Genomic DNA, 15096 nt, shown 5'->3' with positions numbered 1-15096 from the left:
GTGGGGTCAGAAGCCTTTCAGTGATTATTGGGTGCATCGTTTCTTCTGAGATATTCAAGCTGGAGACTGGAAGTTGGTAGTTTGGATCTGATTGTCGTTTTATAGGGCTCGATGGATTTTGCAGGCAGGGCTTGTGGGGGCCAGTGCATCTTTCTTGCTTGCCAGCAGGATTCTCTGCCGGTGGAAAGCCTGGCAATGCACACCCTCTTTACGGTGCACGGGGGAGTTTTACTCCTTGCGAAAATCTCTGCTGGGTTTGTAGGTAAAATTAATAATAAGACCCTCGGTTGTGGGGCTGATGATCAGTAGGATGCAGCTGGGTTTCCTTTCTGTGGCTCCCCGGAGAGGTTGTGGATCTGGATGTGAACCACGAGAAGAGCTTGCGGTGCCATCCGGCTGTTGATGACACGCGGCTGTTGATGACACGCGGCTGTTGATGACACGCGGCTGTTGATGACACGCGGCTGTTGATGACACGCGGCTGCTCTTCAAGCAAAGCTGTTCTTTGTTTCTGCACTGGATTAGTTAAGTTTTCTGATGTTTAATCCAAAAAGGATGAGTAATGTCAGGACCTCGTCATTCCAGGATGGTTCGCCAAACTGCTGCCGGTTATCTCCTCGCGGTTTCTGTGGGATTTCTAGTGTCAAGTGTGCATTAAAGTCTGTCTTGGCTGCGAACAGAGTAGATAATTTCTGCTAAAGAGATTATCCTCTGCCCATTAAGTCTTCTGAACTCTGGTTGAGATTTGGCTTTTACATGGTCAAAGCGTTTGTGTGTCTCTGACAGTTTCCAATCTGTTTTCATTTCCATTAGTTCTTAATAGATTGCTTCGACTAATGAATCATCATCTGCCTGACATTTCTCTTCTGTATAAAGGCTGTCTAACAGGGTTGGAAAGTTAGCTGGTTTTCTCTTTGGGGCTTTGCTTGGCTGGTTTTGCTTAGATTTTTTTCTATTAACATTCCCAAAGTCCTAGTATTAGTACAGCATGGGCCATTCTTACCAAGTCTAATGTTTTGTGCTCACAGGAAAGTGATTTTCTATCTGACTCAGGTCTTCTGTTGTTAAATGCAATGCTGTGATTTGGTAGTATGGTAGTCAAATAAAACTTTCAGTAAGAATCATAAATAATTTTTACAAGAGCTCGCCAGACTGCGATAGTGTGTGTTGAGTAACGTTTGTTCATAGGAAGGACTAAGGTGTGTAGTTAACTACAGCTTTACTCCAGCTTTTGGATGCCTTGTGGTGAACTCTTGGCTGACCGTGGAAGGACAAGGGCCTCTCATGAATGTGCTGATCCCGGATTGCAGGTCGCTTTAAACATTGCCCAGCGCTTAAGAAGACGCTCAGAAGCGTAAATGGCTCAAGGGCATCTGGGGGAGGAATGTGGCTCTTGCTGCCGAAGGGACACATCATAGGAATAATAAATAAGCGTGTGATTTGTTGGTGCTGTGGCTGGCTTCCCTATCTCCCTAAAGCACGTTCTGCGTGTGAGATACCGAGCTGTTAGATGTCTTTCCATTGAGCGTGCGTTTACAGAGATAGCGCAGCCTGGCTTTAAGAATCAGCAGCTTGCACAAATGCAGATGACTTTACAAACAGGACAAGCCTGACAACTGTTCACGATCATTTGGAATCCGGTAATTAATTTCAAACTGGCACTTAGCCGGCTGAATGCTGAGTTCTGTAGGGGTCGCAGGTGCTGTCAAGATTTGCTTGCAAACTTCCATCAGATCCTGGTTTGTATTTTTCCACAGGGCTTTGTTGGTGATTTTCATGCCAACAGTGGACTGTTTTCAGTTCTTGAGTGTCTCGTTTTGCCGCGTCCTTTCCTGTTACCTGTGTCTTCAACATTTACCTACATTCAGGTGCGATATGTTTGCACTTCTGCACGGTGGGGAGGTCACCGGCCTGTTGGTGGGCACAGTTTTTGTCCTTGTCCGGGTAAATCCCTCTTTCCGCAGGAGAATCCATCGCTCCTGGGCATCTTGGTTCTCTCCACTCACAACATCTTTCGTGGACCTGTGCGTGCCCAATGAATTCAGCTGATGTAACATCATATATGTCTGGAACTACTCGGGAGTGTTGCCTAGAGGGGGTTTTTCATTGTTTGTTTCATAAACCAAAGAAAAACGAGACTGGACTGGGCATCCCTCGCTGCGTTGGAGCACAGGTTTGTGCCCAGCTTTCTGTGCTACTGGGCATCAGAAGGGATTTCTCCTGTGCCGTTTTCCAGAGGAGGCAAGTTGTTAAGAATTAAGTGGGCAGCAGGTGGGTTAGAGGAGAATGTCTCCAAGCACAGTGTCATCTGGTGTGTGCTGAGTAACTTTGGGGCCTCCTCTTGCTTGTCCTGCATCTTTCGTTGCCTTCCCTTCCTCCAGGCTCCTGCCTTGCCTTAACTTGGCTGCGCTCCTGACAGACTCGCTTTGAACAGATGATGGGTTTGTGTCTATATATACACATACATATGTGTATGTATATACATACATATGGGTATATAGGAGTTGGGCTCCGGAGGTCCCTTCCAGCCTCAGCTATTGTGTCTCTCTGTGAAAACTGAAGGTCGGCTTTCAGGGCAGGAAGGGGGTGTTCTGTCCAACTGCAAGTTCCAATGGGTCTGTTGTGCCCACCTGGGACAAGGGGCTGCTCTCTCGTTTTGGTTTGGTTTGTTTTCCCTAGAAAGTCAGGTAGTACCAAGGCTGTGTAAGTTACAGAGATGGAGCTATTTGCTTGTGCTGTTTCACCGGCCTGGGGAACGGAGCCTGGCGCTGATTTGATTTATTACGGCAACACGGAAGAAATCATGAGCAAAAATACTCCCTATCATCTTGCTGAGTACTGAAGTGGTGAAGTGTGTGTTCGAATGAGCTGCTAACACTTCATATAAAACTGCCGAAGCCCTTCTATTTTGAGACAATTTCGCTTATACCAAATACATTTTCCCTGCGAGTCCTCTATATTTGTTTTTAACGTGCTGGGACATTTCCCTGCAAATCAGCTCTCAGTGCTCAGCTCTTTCTGCTTCCTCCTGCTGTTTGTCCTCGGTACACTGGCATCACACTTAGTGATTATATTATTATAAATGTCAAGTTTTCCTGGCCGTACTGGCTGCTTCTGGTGTGTATGAGGCTGGAGGATGTTTTTTAATAGCCATGTCCATTATGGCCATAGATGAGCTCTTTGTGCCTCTCGCCCCCCTGGAAAGAGCTGTAGGGTGGGGTGGCCAAGGCACTGTCCCCATTCCCCCGTCCTGCTCACAGGGTCGGGTACAGCCCGAAATCCTCTGGCCTATTAGTTCAAACAAAGCTCGTTCAGAACCTCTCATCCTTTAATCTGTGAATAAACCAATGTTTCTAATGGTTACCCCACTATTCTGCTGCTTTACAGACTTGACTTTTCCATAGAGGACTTCTTCTGTGATTGATGTGTCCCCCGAATAACGTATCTATTTTGCCTGGGAAAATGATGGATTCTGACAAAACATCAGTTAATCTCCGCTAAGATACATAGGTCAGGAGATACCACGATAAAATTGTATTTTCCGGAACAATTAGCGGTGATCTCAGGTGCCAAAAGGAGAATAAACAAGTGGAATAAACAAGTGGAGCACAGGGTGTGATGGTCCCTTTACCCTCTGGATGTCTTGACCAACATTGCTCATCTTATATATATATGTATGTGTGTATATATATATGTATGTGTATATATATATATATGTGTATGTGTGTATTTATATATATTTTTTTTAATTTACTTTTTTTAAAGTTCCTCTCACCACTTTGTTTCCATTGATCTGGCCCTGCAAAAAGCTGCTCAGCAGAGGTACCCGCTGCCATTTGACATGTATGCTCGCCATGGATATAGAATATAGCAGTTTCCCAAAATTACCATACTGATGTTCAATTGTGTACTTGCTGAAGTGCCTGTTTAAAAAAGAAAAACGGGCAAAGTTATTGTATTTCTGAGTGTATTTGTTTTCAGAGTTTCTGGCAAGACATGAGAAGCAGCTTTATCCCCATTGCGGTGCTTATTCAAGTGAAAAAGTTCTCAGGACGTTTTTTACACCATTAGACAGGACTATCGGAACTTTACGCTTTTTATTGATCTCTTATTAGAAAATGAACAGGATATTGACAGCTGGAAAAACGGACAAATGAGTTCTATTTTGCCTCCCTACATTTTTCCATGCTAAGTACAGTTGTTTTGCTTTTCACTTGCTATGCTAAGGAGCAGAGTGGTAGGAAGGGTTTCCATACAACGTTGAATAGCTGTTGCGTTCCACCCGGGAGCGGATTCATTTCGGGAACACATGAAATCATCTTCCCTTTAATACATGGGGTCTGCTGTGTGTAAACACAGCACGAGTGGGAGTGAGGAGGAAAAGAGTCACAAGCTGGAATATTTCCTGTTGTACATTTAGAATTCGTGGAGCGGTGGTGGATGCACAGAAATTGTTTTGCTGAACAGACTTGAGTTGATTTAGGCTTTGAAACTTGCCATCGAGTGTCATTTCCAGTGCTGATGGTACCACTGGTGACATCTGCATTGAGGATGGTTTCTCTATTATAATATTTAAGCACTTTGTGAAGAGTTGAGCTCCGCTGCTCTGAATTTAACACACACAAGTGTTTCCTTTCGGTTGGCTTAGAATCAGGTTTGCACCTCTCCCTTTCACTGTAAGACCTTTCCATCTCATTTCTCCATGAGAGGTGTCCCGTATTAACCTCCTACCTCATTTACGTTCTGTATAGGCTTATGTAGCGCAGGACTTTCTACATAGGGTTTTGAATTACATAGTTACACGTATTTCAGTGTATTTCAGGTGTAAAGTGCTGCGTTTCAAGGAGGTTTTATGCCTCCTAGCGCCTGGACCATGTACATTTGGAAGATCCAAAAGCGGTTTGCGCACTACTTGCACGGTGAGGGCTTTGTTGTTCAGAATGGTCCGGAAAAGGTCCCTACAGCAAATATTTGCCTGTGTGTACAGTCCCAGGTTCAAAATATTATTTGCTGTGGGGTTTTTTGTGGTTGGTTGGTTGGTTTTGGCTTTTTGTTTGTTTTTTTAATACGTTGGGTCTTTGGCTCCATCAGGCCAGGAGTGTCCCTGGTGTTGACCGAGTTTAAAGTCATGGTATCTAAGGGGTGATCATGACAGTCATTCTAATATGTAATGTGCTCAGTACTACAATCTGTTTCTAAGATGCTTGGATATATCAACATAACCGTCACACTTCCATAGTCGTCGTCTTGTCTGCAAGAGGAAGCGCCTGTTGTAAGAGTTCTTATTCAGGTTCTTGCCTGCAAGGGGTATTTGCTAAGTGGAAAAATACATTCGAAGACATGTAACTTTGCACAGATATCTTGTGTCTTCCTTCATAACCAAGAATTTAATTTATAAAAGGTATGCAAGATCCGCTTGGCATCAGAATTGAGTATTTTGCATTCGTCAACAACAACAAAACACTAACAAAGCTAGGCTACCTCTGTTCTGGGTGCTCTGATCTCTTACGGATAAAGAAATTCTGGTCTGTATCCTCAGAATAACACCAATGATGTAAATAAATAACACTGCAGTGTTGTTTTGCTGAAAACCGATCTGTGAAGAGGTAGGTCCAAAGTTATCCCAGCCTGCTTTTCAGCCTGGCTTTGCTGGACGCTTTCAAACCTATCTGGCCTAAATAGAAATTACATGTACCCGGTATCTCTGAAATTTGAGGCCAGAACTGAACTGAGGGGTAAAACCAACTGGGTTTCAATGGAGCTGGACTGATGCCGTCCCTGGAGGTTTTTCAAGTGAGGTTGGACATGGCACTTAGTGCCATGATCTAGTCAATGGACTGGAGTTGGACCAAGGGTTGGACTCGATGATCTCTGAGGTCTTTTCCAACCCAGTCCATTCTGTGATTCTGTGATGTGTTTCAGAGAAGTGCAGCCCAGAATTCCCGATTCCTGCTCATTTCTTCCAGCCATTGAATAATAATTCCTCCCTTTGGTTCTGTTGTCTCTTCACCCAACTGCAGCTGCTGTGTTACCTGCAGCTGGAAGATTAAGCAGCTTTCCCCTATGAAAGGTTTTAGGAGGGAAGTCAGCAGAGCGGTTTCCCCAGCCTGGCCGGGTACGTGCTGCAGTCTCGGGGGAGCCCAGGAGCGTTTGGGTTGGTTTTTCTTTTTGCTTTGATTTTATGTTGCTCTTTCCTCCTCCAGCAAGTCCCTCTCGGCCTTTGCTATGCATTGCAGCGGCGCTGCTGACACAGAGCTCCGGCTGCCAGGAGGAACGAGCCGCATCCTGCTCTTCCCTGGTTTATTTTCGTCTTTCAGCAGCTGCAGTTCTTGTTCCTCCCGTCATTTCGGGGGGAATCGGCCAAGCTGCACAACCAGCACCCTGTGGGCTGCTGCTTCGGGGTGATGGGGTAGGGAGAGGGAGAGTTGTCCCTCCTCTGTGAGCCTCAGCACCTTTTTCCCCTCTCACTTATTTGGTATCTTGTACTCATTTGGTAATTTGTTGGTGTTTCAGTAGTGTTGCTTGCACAGCTCTTCTCCAGCGTTGAGATGGACCATAAGAGCCGCAGTAGAGAGCGGTACGGAAGGGGCTGTGTCAGGGCAGCGGGGCCACAACAGGAGCGACACAGGTACAAGTGTCAATAAGAAACAGCCTGAATCCTGCTGTGCCTGCGATGGTGTGTCCTGCACATCCTGGGCTCTGACAAGATGCACAGGGGATAGGAACCAGGAGCCCAGGACTCCAGACCCTGTTTCTGGAGAGGAGGTGCATGAAATGTGCCGCCAAGGAGGGGAGCGCTGGGATTTTGTACTTTTTACTCTGCTGTGCGTTGCTGGGAGGGAAAGCTGCGTGAAAACCACAGAATCCCAGAGTGTCAGGGGTTGAAGGGCCCTGGAAAGCTCATCCAGTGCAATCCCCCCATGGAGCAGGAACACCCAGATGAGGTTACACAGGAAGGTGTCCAGGCGGGTTGGAATGTCTGCACAGAAGGAGACTCCACAACCTCCCTGGGCAGCCTGGGCCAGGCTCTGACACCCTCACCGGGAACAAGTTTCTCCTCGTATTTAAGTGGAACCTCCTGTGTTCCAGTTTGTACCCATTACCCCTTGTCCTACCATTGATTGTCACCCAGAAGATCCTGGCTCCATCCTCCTGACACTGCCCCTTGCCATATTGATCCCCATGAATGAGTCCCCCCTCAGTGTCCTCTTGTCCAGCTCCAGAGCCCCAGCTCCCTCAGCCTTTCCTCACACGGGAGATGCTCCACTCCCTGCAGCATCTTGGTGGCTGCGCTGGACTCTCTCCAGCAGTTCCCTGTCCTTCAGGAGGTGGCTCTGAGCAGAAGGGTCCTGCAGGTCCTCAGCAGGATGGAAAGCAGATATGAGTACCCCACGTGGAAGCGGTCGGCTCCTCCATATGTACATGAACGTATATATCCTGGGGATGTAGCAGGCTCGCTGCCCCCTCCCTCGCCGTGTCTCACAAAGGCTTGGCTGTCCCTACTGCTCGTGCTTCTGCAAAGCTGAGGGGGAATTGGGCTGGACGTGGCCTCTGCCACCCCCAGGTGTCACTGGTGGCCTCTTTCTCCAAAGGTGATGCTGTGCTGGCTCGTCCCTCCGTTGGGGAGCTCTGGCCGTGCTCCCGGGGGTCAGCAGTCCTGTGGCTGTGCGGAGGCTGCTGGAGCTCGCTGTGAGGCCTCTTCTTTCTCCTCCTCTTCCTCCTCCTCTCCCTGCCAGCATCCTCCTGCTCCGCTGCCTCCGCAGCCTCCCAACCGCTGCCAAGCCGGCGAGTGATGCTGGGCACAGAGGGAGCACCGGTGTAACGACACAGTCCACATGGAGCTAATGGCACACAAGAGGGTTTACAAAGCGGGGTGGGGGAGAACTCTTTAGCGACTGAGTTCTCCTGCGGGTTCTGTGCTGCGGAAAGTGGGACGTCCGGAGCAGCCGCGGGACGCGGAGCTGGGCGTTCAGCCCCGGAGCTCCCGGGGAGCGAGCGCCCGGTGCGCACAACTCTCTGCAAACACATGTAAAGAGTGAAATACAAAATGTTGAGTTAATGCAAAACCGTGCTAAAGAAAATGTGAGTTGAATACAATCCTGCCAGCAGCACAGGGCCCTTGGGTTTGCGGTGAATTATTCTGGAGTGCGGAGAACTCTCGGTGATCAGTGTCCTGCAAGGAGTGCCACGGATGCATTAATACTTATATAAACTACATATAAAACTTGTATAAACTATGTCCATCCTCAAATCTCTTCTGCTGTAGGCGGTAAGTCTGGGTACTGTTTATGTATATGTTTAGATCAACATAATGTTATCATGACATTGAAATGTTTTATTATTTAGGTCTTGTATGGCCAGCATGAGCGGTTTGTCCACCCAGGGTCTGAACCCTGGGGGTTTCGCTTTGTTTAGCCCAGAAGTCCCTAAAGTTGAGCTGACTGGATTTGGTTTATATCCTTCCCTTCGTCCTTCTGTTTCTTTGGAAGGGCAAGGAACGGGTTTGCATCTGCCTTTGATGAGATGCTTGTGCACCCAGGGAGCTGGCTTGGGCTGATATCGATCTAAGGGTGGTTGTGAGCAAGGCACCGTTTTCCATCTGCTGCCCTTCAGCTGCTTCCCTGTGATTTTCATGTTCTGGTTTATTATCTTTGAACGTTATTCTTCTCTTCTGCTGGGTAATTTTCTGTACCTTAGACCAGGCCTTGACGTCCTTCTGCAGTCGAACCCATTCCCTGCCCCTTTGGTTACATTTCAGCGCAGGTTTGTAGGGCACCAGCAGAACCCTCGGCAGCAGCGACGTTGGTTTGGAGCAGTTGGATCTCTTCTAGAAGTTCCCAAAATATGGTAAAAGCTTGAGGGTTTTAACTCTTGTCAACCTTTTGACAGATTCCACTCCTGACGAAGGCTTTTTTTCCTGCTTTTGGCACAGAACAATATGCAGGTGCTCGAAGTTGTCCTGTCGGCTTCATCTGTAGAGTTGTGTCACTGCTGGATGTGAGGATTTAGATGGAGAAGGAGCTTTTTGCACAGGATGAGATCCGCAGTGGCTTTCTCTGTTAGGCTGTTGCCAAATCAAAGAGGTTGTGGGTATGGCAGTGATTCCTAAAGGGTTTTTTTCTTGGTTGGAATGCTTATTGGCTGCCAGTAAGAAGGAAAACTTAACTGTTGTTTCTCCTAAGCCATTTAATTAAGCATCCATTTTGAGATAACGCTAGAGGCAGTTATTAAAAAAGAGGATTTGGGGTTTGAGTTTCTAATTTTTAACTCTTTATTTGAGAGAGTTACCTGTCATATACCGATTTACTATGTAAACTTGAGAGAGATTGTTACAGGCTCATGGCAATCAGGAGAATTTGGGAAAGCGTGTTCAGGCCACGCTGTGTACCGAAAAAATATGACCACGTCTGAAGCTTCGATGTCAACTAAGGTTTGGCTGTTGCCTCTTCCTGGATTTGCATTTTTACCTCGCATAACTTAATACCTTTGCATTTATCCCAACAGCAAATGTATGGAGAGACTATTTAGGCAGTGGCATCCCGAGATTTGTTTTAAATCAGCCCCATGACTGGAGTCCCATCCAAGTAGAGACCGTAATAACCCAGAGCTCCTGCAAAGTCCTCGCAGCCCTGCATTGATTACAGCAATGAAGTTCCATAAAGCGTCCCTCAAATATTACCTCGGTAGGCAATAGCAAGATGCCCTTTCGCTTGTATTTTGCTCTCAGCACGCAGAGTTTTTAGATTGCAAGGTTTTGGGGAAGGGAGTTGCTGTTTGCAGAGTGCATAGTACTTAGGAAATTAGGGCTTTTTCTTACTAAGATATTTCTAGCACTATATAACGGCTTATTGTGAGTTCAGGAGTTGTGTGATGTTCGAATTTGGTCCTTGCTGCATGAAAAATAAGAAGAGATCATAGCGGCTGAAAGGTGGTTCCCTGCGGGGAGAGAAAAAACCCTGGAAAATGTAAAAAGCAACAGAAGTGAAACGCTGTGTTTGTAAGCCCCATTTATTCGTGTGTAAAGCTCTTTCTAAGCCTCCGAGTTTGGAAGCTTGTGGAAGGAAAAAAACTAATTAAAACCGCAATAGAACGCAACGTACTGAACCTTAGTCCAAACCCTATCAGTCGCTTGGCTTCAATTAAGCAGCACGAAATTCATTTCAACGTAACCTCACAATTCTTTCCCATTCACTATCCAGCGTGAATATTTTAAACAGAGTCATTTTCCCGTGATGTCGTTGAAGTTGTACGAGTTGTCGGTCACTTTTGGTATTTTGTGCCCTGGTGAGACGGGGGTAAAAGCCACACAAGCTCAAGGGAAGCCATCGCCACCTAAATAGAACTGGTCACGGGCCTCTCTAATCAATGGAATAAAACCTGCCCAGCGCGTCTCTTGGGTGAAGGATTACAAAATAGGTGCTGTCTGCAATTAGGCTTTTGTGATTTAGGGGCTGGTACGGAGCCGGAATAGCTGGTACCTGCAGACCTTGTGTGGAAAGTGCAAAGCAAACCACTCGTCTGCTCAGGGGCTGTTGGTGAGCGTGTGGTTTCCTAAATCAGCGTAGGGCCAAATTGTGAGATGGTTCTGTGTGTTCTGAACCACTCCTGTTTAAAGAATGGAAAGAAATATTCAGGGTTCTTTTGGCTGTGCCAAACCTGATGGTGTGGGAAGTGGGGACACCATGGTAGAAGAAAGGACACTGTAATCCTACAAATCCTTAGAAAGAGAGATGTTGTTGAACTTGGCGGTTTGAACAGAAGCACATGGTGACAGCAGGCGGGTGGCCGGATCTCCTCCACAAGGAAAGTTCCACTTCTTCCCTCTCATTTATAATACTTGGCAGATGATTATAGTGAGCATCCCTGCTTTGGGGCTGCAGTCAGTGCGTGCTTGCAACCCAAGTGGAGATGTTGTAAAGCTGAGAAAAATCCCTTTAGCCAACGGGCGGGACAAAAGAATTACTGAGATCCTTCATTTGTTCACTGATGATCATAAACTCGAATTCTAGCACATACTTATTTCCCTGTCTGTAAAAACAATGTTTCTAGGTAGAAATCTGCTGTGTCCAGAACTCCTAGCTGGATTTGTGCCAGTAACTGAATGCAGCTCATCCTAGGCTCTGCTTAACTTTTGCACATTGATATTTTGGAAGGCTTCAAGGTGCATTAGTAGATGTTGGAATTAGACTGATGGGAAGTGTTTAAATACCCCTCCCCCCCCCCCCTTTATTGTATTTACGCTGTATTTTTAATCTATCTGCTTGGCAAATGTAAGCTGGGAAATAACCTTATTGTTTGAAAACACACACCGTGGCACAAGCGGAAGGTCTCTCAACCCATGGTGTGTGTCCTCCAGTCCCATCTTGGTTGGTGTCGCTGCCTTTGTGGCAAGATACAGAATTCTGCAGCAAAATTTTGTGCTACTTCAGGCAGGTATAAGTTGGGGAACAACCCGTTAGAGAGCAGCGTAGGGGAAAGGGACCTGGGGGTCCTGGGGACAGCAGGGTGACCATGGGCCAGCACTGGGCCCTTGTGGCCAGGAAGCCAATGGTACCTGGGGTGGCTTAGAAGGGGGTGGCCAGTAGGTCAGAGAGGTTCTCCTGCCCCTCTGCTCTGCCCTGGGGAGACCACACCTGGAATCTTGTGTCCAGCTGTGGCCCCTCAGTTCCAGCAGGACAGGGAACTGCTGCAGAGAGTCCAGCGCAGCCACCAAGATGCTGCAGGGAGTGGAGCATCTCCCGTGTGAGGAAAGGCTGAGGGAGCTGGGGCTCTGGAGCTGGATAAGAGGACACTGAGGGGGGACTCATTGCTGGGGATCAATATGGAAAGGGGGAGTGTCAGGAGGATGGAGCCAGGCTCTGCTGGTGGCAAACAATGACAGGACAAGGGGCAGTGGGTGCAAACTGGAACACAGGAGGTTCCACTTAAATTTGAGAAGCAACTTGTTTGGGGTGAGGGTGTCAGAGCCTGGCCCAGGCTGCCCAGGGGGTTGTGGAGTCTCCTTCTGTGCAGACATTCCAACCCGCCTGGACACCTTCCTGTGTAACCTCATCTGGGTGTTCCTGCTCCATGGGGGGATTGCACTGGATGAGCTTTCCAGGGCCCTTCAACCCCTGACATCCTGGGATTCTGTGATTCTGTGATTCTGTGAGGACGGGGTGTAGTGGGATATTTTTAAAGCACTGACTGGGCTGTTTTGTTGTCACTCCCCTGTGGGCTTTTATATACAGATCCAAAGGCTAAAATCTCACAGACGTCCTGTAGAGGCAAATAAACCAATAGTGATGATCTCTAGAAATCATTGCTCCAGAAGCCGTGTTACTCACCTGTCTACGAACATGTGTCATTAAAAAAACCCCAAAAGCCAGGTGAACGACATTGGCCTTATCACCAGGTGCTTCATTGCCCCTGTGAGTCCCAGGGGGTGGTTTTGGGGTGATGCTCCTGTGCCTTATTGCAAAAACCCTTGGATGGCCCTGAACCCGTGATGGTGACGGCGTGCTCGTTATTCAGCTCGCTGTAGAAGAATAAATGCTGATTTATACACATGCAGAAAGCCTCCCAATGGCCTCTGTTCCAAGGTAAAATAAGGATATCCGAGAGCAATCCCAGGGGCGGTCGTGGTGATGTGAGTGCACTAGGGAGAGAAAATAGAGCTGAGCTAGATGAAGATGAAAGAGAAATGGGAATAAACTTCAACAGAGTGAAGTAAGGGGAGAAATGGGAGCTAATCCCCTTCCAGATGGGCACGTTAAACATCCATGATGCTGTAAAAAGCAACTCGATGGAGGTTTGTTTTTTTAATTAAAAAAGAAGGTGCACCCATCCCAGCCAGCCTATAGAGGCATCTGTAATATTCAGATGTAATATCACTGCAGGACCTGCTGGCTGAAGACTTGGTGCTGCACGTCTGAGGAGCCGACGTGCTAGACCACATATGGGAAACGCAGATGCTGGCGGAGTTGGCAGCACGATTAGCTTTACTTTGGGGGCAATATTTGTACTTTTGTTTTTTCTGAAGATTTAAGGAGCATTCTTGGCTTCCTAACGCATTTTTTGGGGACAGACACAGAGCAGCATCTTTCCGGGAGAGCTCATTTCGGACAAGAGGTGTGATTTTACTAGCTGGTGTGTTATTATCAGGTGTCATAAAAGCCAATAGCAGGAGCTGCCCCAGGGCCTTGGGAAGATCACTCAGTACTTTCAAGAGCCAAAGTAATTAGTTAAAAATAGAGCGGTGTCTCTATCCTGTTGCAGCTTTACTTTGGTGCCTTTTATCACTGAAGAACACCCACCTTTTTCCCTCTCCTGGGTCTTTTGAATAACTTCCATGGAAAAGAGGGACCAGGTGCAGAGATGGAAGGAAAATTCAGGCTGGAGGTGTTGAGCTGCTGATTCAATCGCAATTCTGAGTGCAGGAGACTGGAATAAAACACAGATCAGAGCATTCCCAGACAGATCTTTGCTCTTTCGTGGTGCCTAAGAACCTCATCTACGTGTCTTTTAATACTAATGTGCGAATGCATTTTTATGGTGAAGAGAATGGAAATAGTGTTTTATACTGTCCATTTTACCACTGAAACATCTGAGCTTCACCCCTTGACTGCTTCGCCTTTGAGGCTCCAGCAAAGGCAAAGCAACATTGAGTTTATAGTTATAAATAACATAAGAAATTATACCTGTCAAAACGTGAAAATGAAAGGTTTAGGAAAACTAACGTATTCAGTGACCACTATCTCACGCTTCTTTTTTAGTCTACCTAATTCTTTTAGCTGCAAACCTTTTCCATATGTAACAGCTGGCGAATATATACCCGTAATGCACGTCAGGCAGAATCTTGTACATCTTGCATGTTCATTTGAACATTACAGAAAAAGCTGGAGTGTTTTGGCAATAACTGTGTGTATTACTGGTGCTTTTTTTAAACCCAGTCTCTTAGATGTGCAAACACAATCTGTGCGGAGCTGGAGCAGCTCGAGAGGGGAGACGGGACTGCAAGAGCTGAAATTCGGGGGAAAAGAGAACATGGAAAGAATGTTAGAACAACTGCCCTATTTTCTAATGAGTATTCACACTGAAAAAAACATGTTCTAACTACCTAGTAATGTCAAAATTGCTGAGACACCTAGTGAGTTGTCATCAATAAATTAACCAAACATAGAGGAGGAAATAATTGCGGAGCATTGAGTTCTGAAAGCAGGACTCGGTGCAGAATGGTCGGGCAGCTAGTTTGTCTGTGTGTCAGTCCTTCCAGAAAACTCTTTGGTTGGGAACTGATCCTTGTCCTGCTTGGACTCGTATCGGCACATTTGTATTGACTCTTAGATGTGAATCGCTGAGAAAGTCCCACTCAAATGCTTTGCTATGGCTCTGCTGGACCTCGTTATTTAACGTTACAACAGCTGTAACAGAGTTTGTAATTCGAGGGGGATATTAATACTTCTAGAGGGGAGAATGTGGCTTTGCAAAGCGAGCTCTCTGTTGTCACCAAGGCGAAAGCCACGTGTGCGTGTGAAGGCCGCCAGCAGAGCTTTCCCCTCGAGCGGCGACTGTGCGCGGCGTCCGCCTGTTCCTGGGCGAGGGTTGTGCTCACAACGCCCAGAGCTGGTCCTGCAATTAGACGCTGCCGCCCCATCCTTTTGCTTAATGGATGAGGCAGAAGCTTTTCTCGGAGCAGGGTATGTTTTCAGCAATGCTTTCGGGGTTGCAATGGGCTCTGCAGCACCCTAAATCTTTTCAAAAGAGGCTGCATGTCATCTGGCTGATTGGAGCTCCTAATGGCTTGATGCTTTAATTGCATGGGCTCTATGGCAGAGCATTACAAGTTATGGCTGGATAGAGAGCAATTCAGAGCTGTATATTTATGGCAGTTGGAAAAAAAACCCACATTATTTACAGCCTCACTGAAGTCTTTATGTTTTTCTTCCCGTCTGAAACCAGAACAGCTAAAGGTTGGTATATTCTTCTGCTCTTCTGAGCGAGCAGGAAGGCCGGACCTGCCCGGCTCTTGTTCATAGTGTCCATGGAGAGGATGCACGTGAGCTTTTCCTCCCTGAACAAGCATAGAAACACCATGTTCATTAGGAATATCGTGTT

General features: G+C 46.9%; 1 protein-coding gene across 1 annotated transcript in view; it reads left to right on the top strand.

The window, feature by feature from the left end:
* CACNB4 (calcium voltage-gated channel auxiliary subunit beta 4) overlaps positions 1-15096 on the top strand; it is a gene marked incomplete at both ends in the record, with an annotated part of 49865 nt that overhangs the window by 6467 nt on the left and 28302 nt on the right. The gene's annotated exons all lie outside the window — the stretch shown is intronic.

Source organism: Nesoenas mayeri, assembly GCF_963082525.1.
Source record: "Nesoenas mayeri genome assembly, chromosome: 6".
In the NCBI taxonomy this organism is placed as follows: domain Eukaryota; kingdom Metazoa; phylum Chordata; class Aves; order Columbiformes; family Columbidae; genus Nesoenas; species Nesoenas mayeri.
This window is presented reverse-complemented; position numbering and strand designations above follow the sequence as displayed.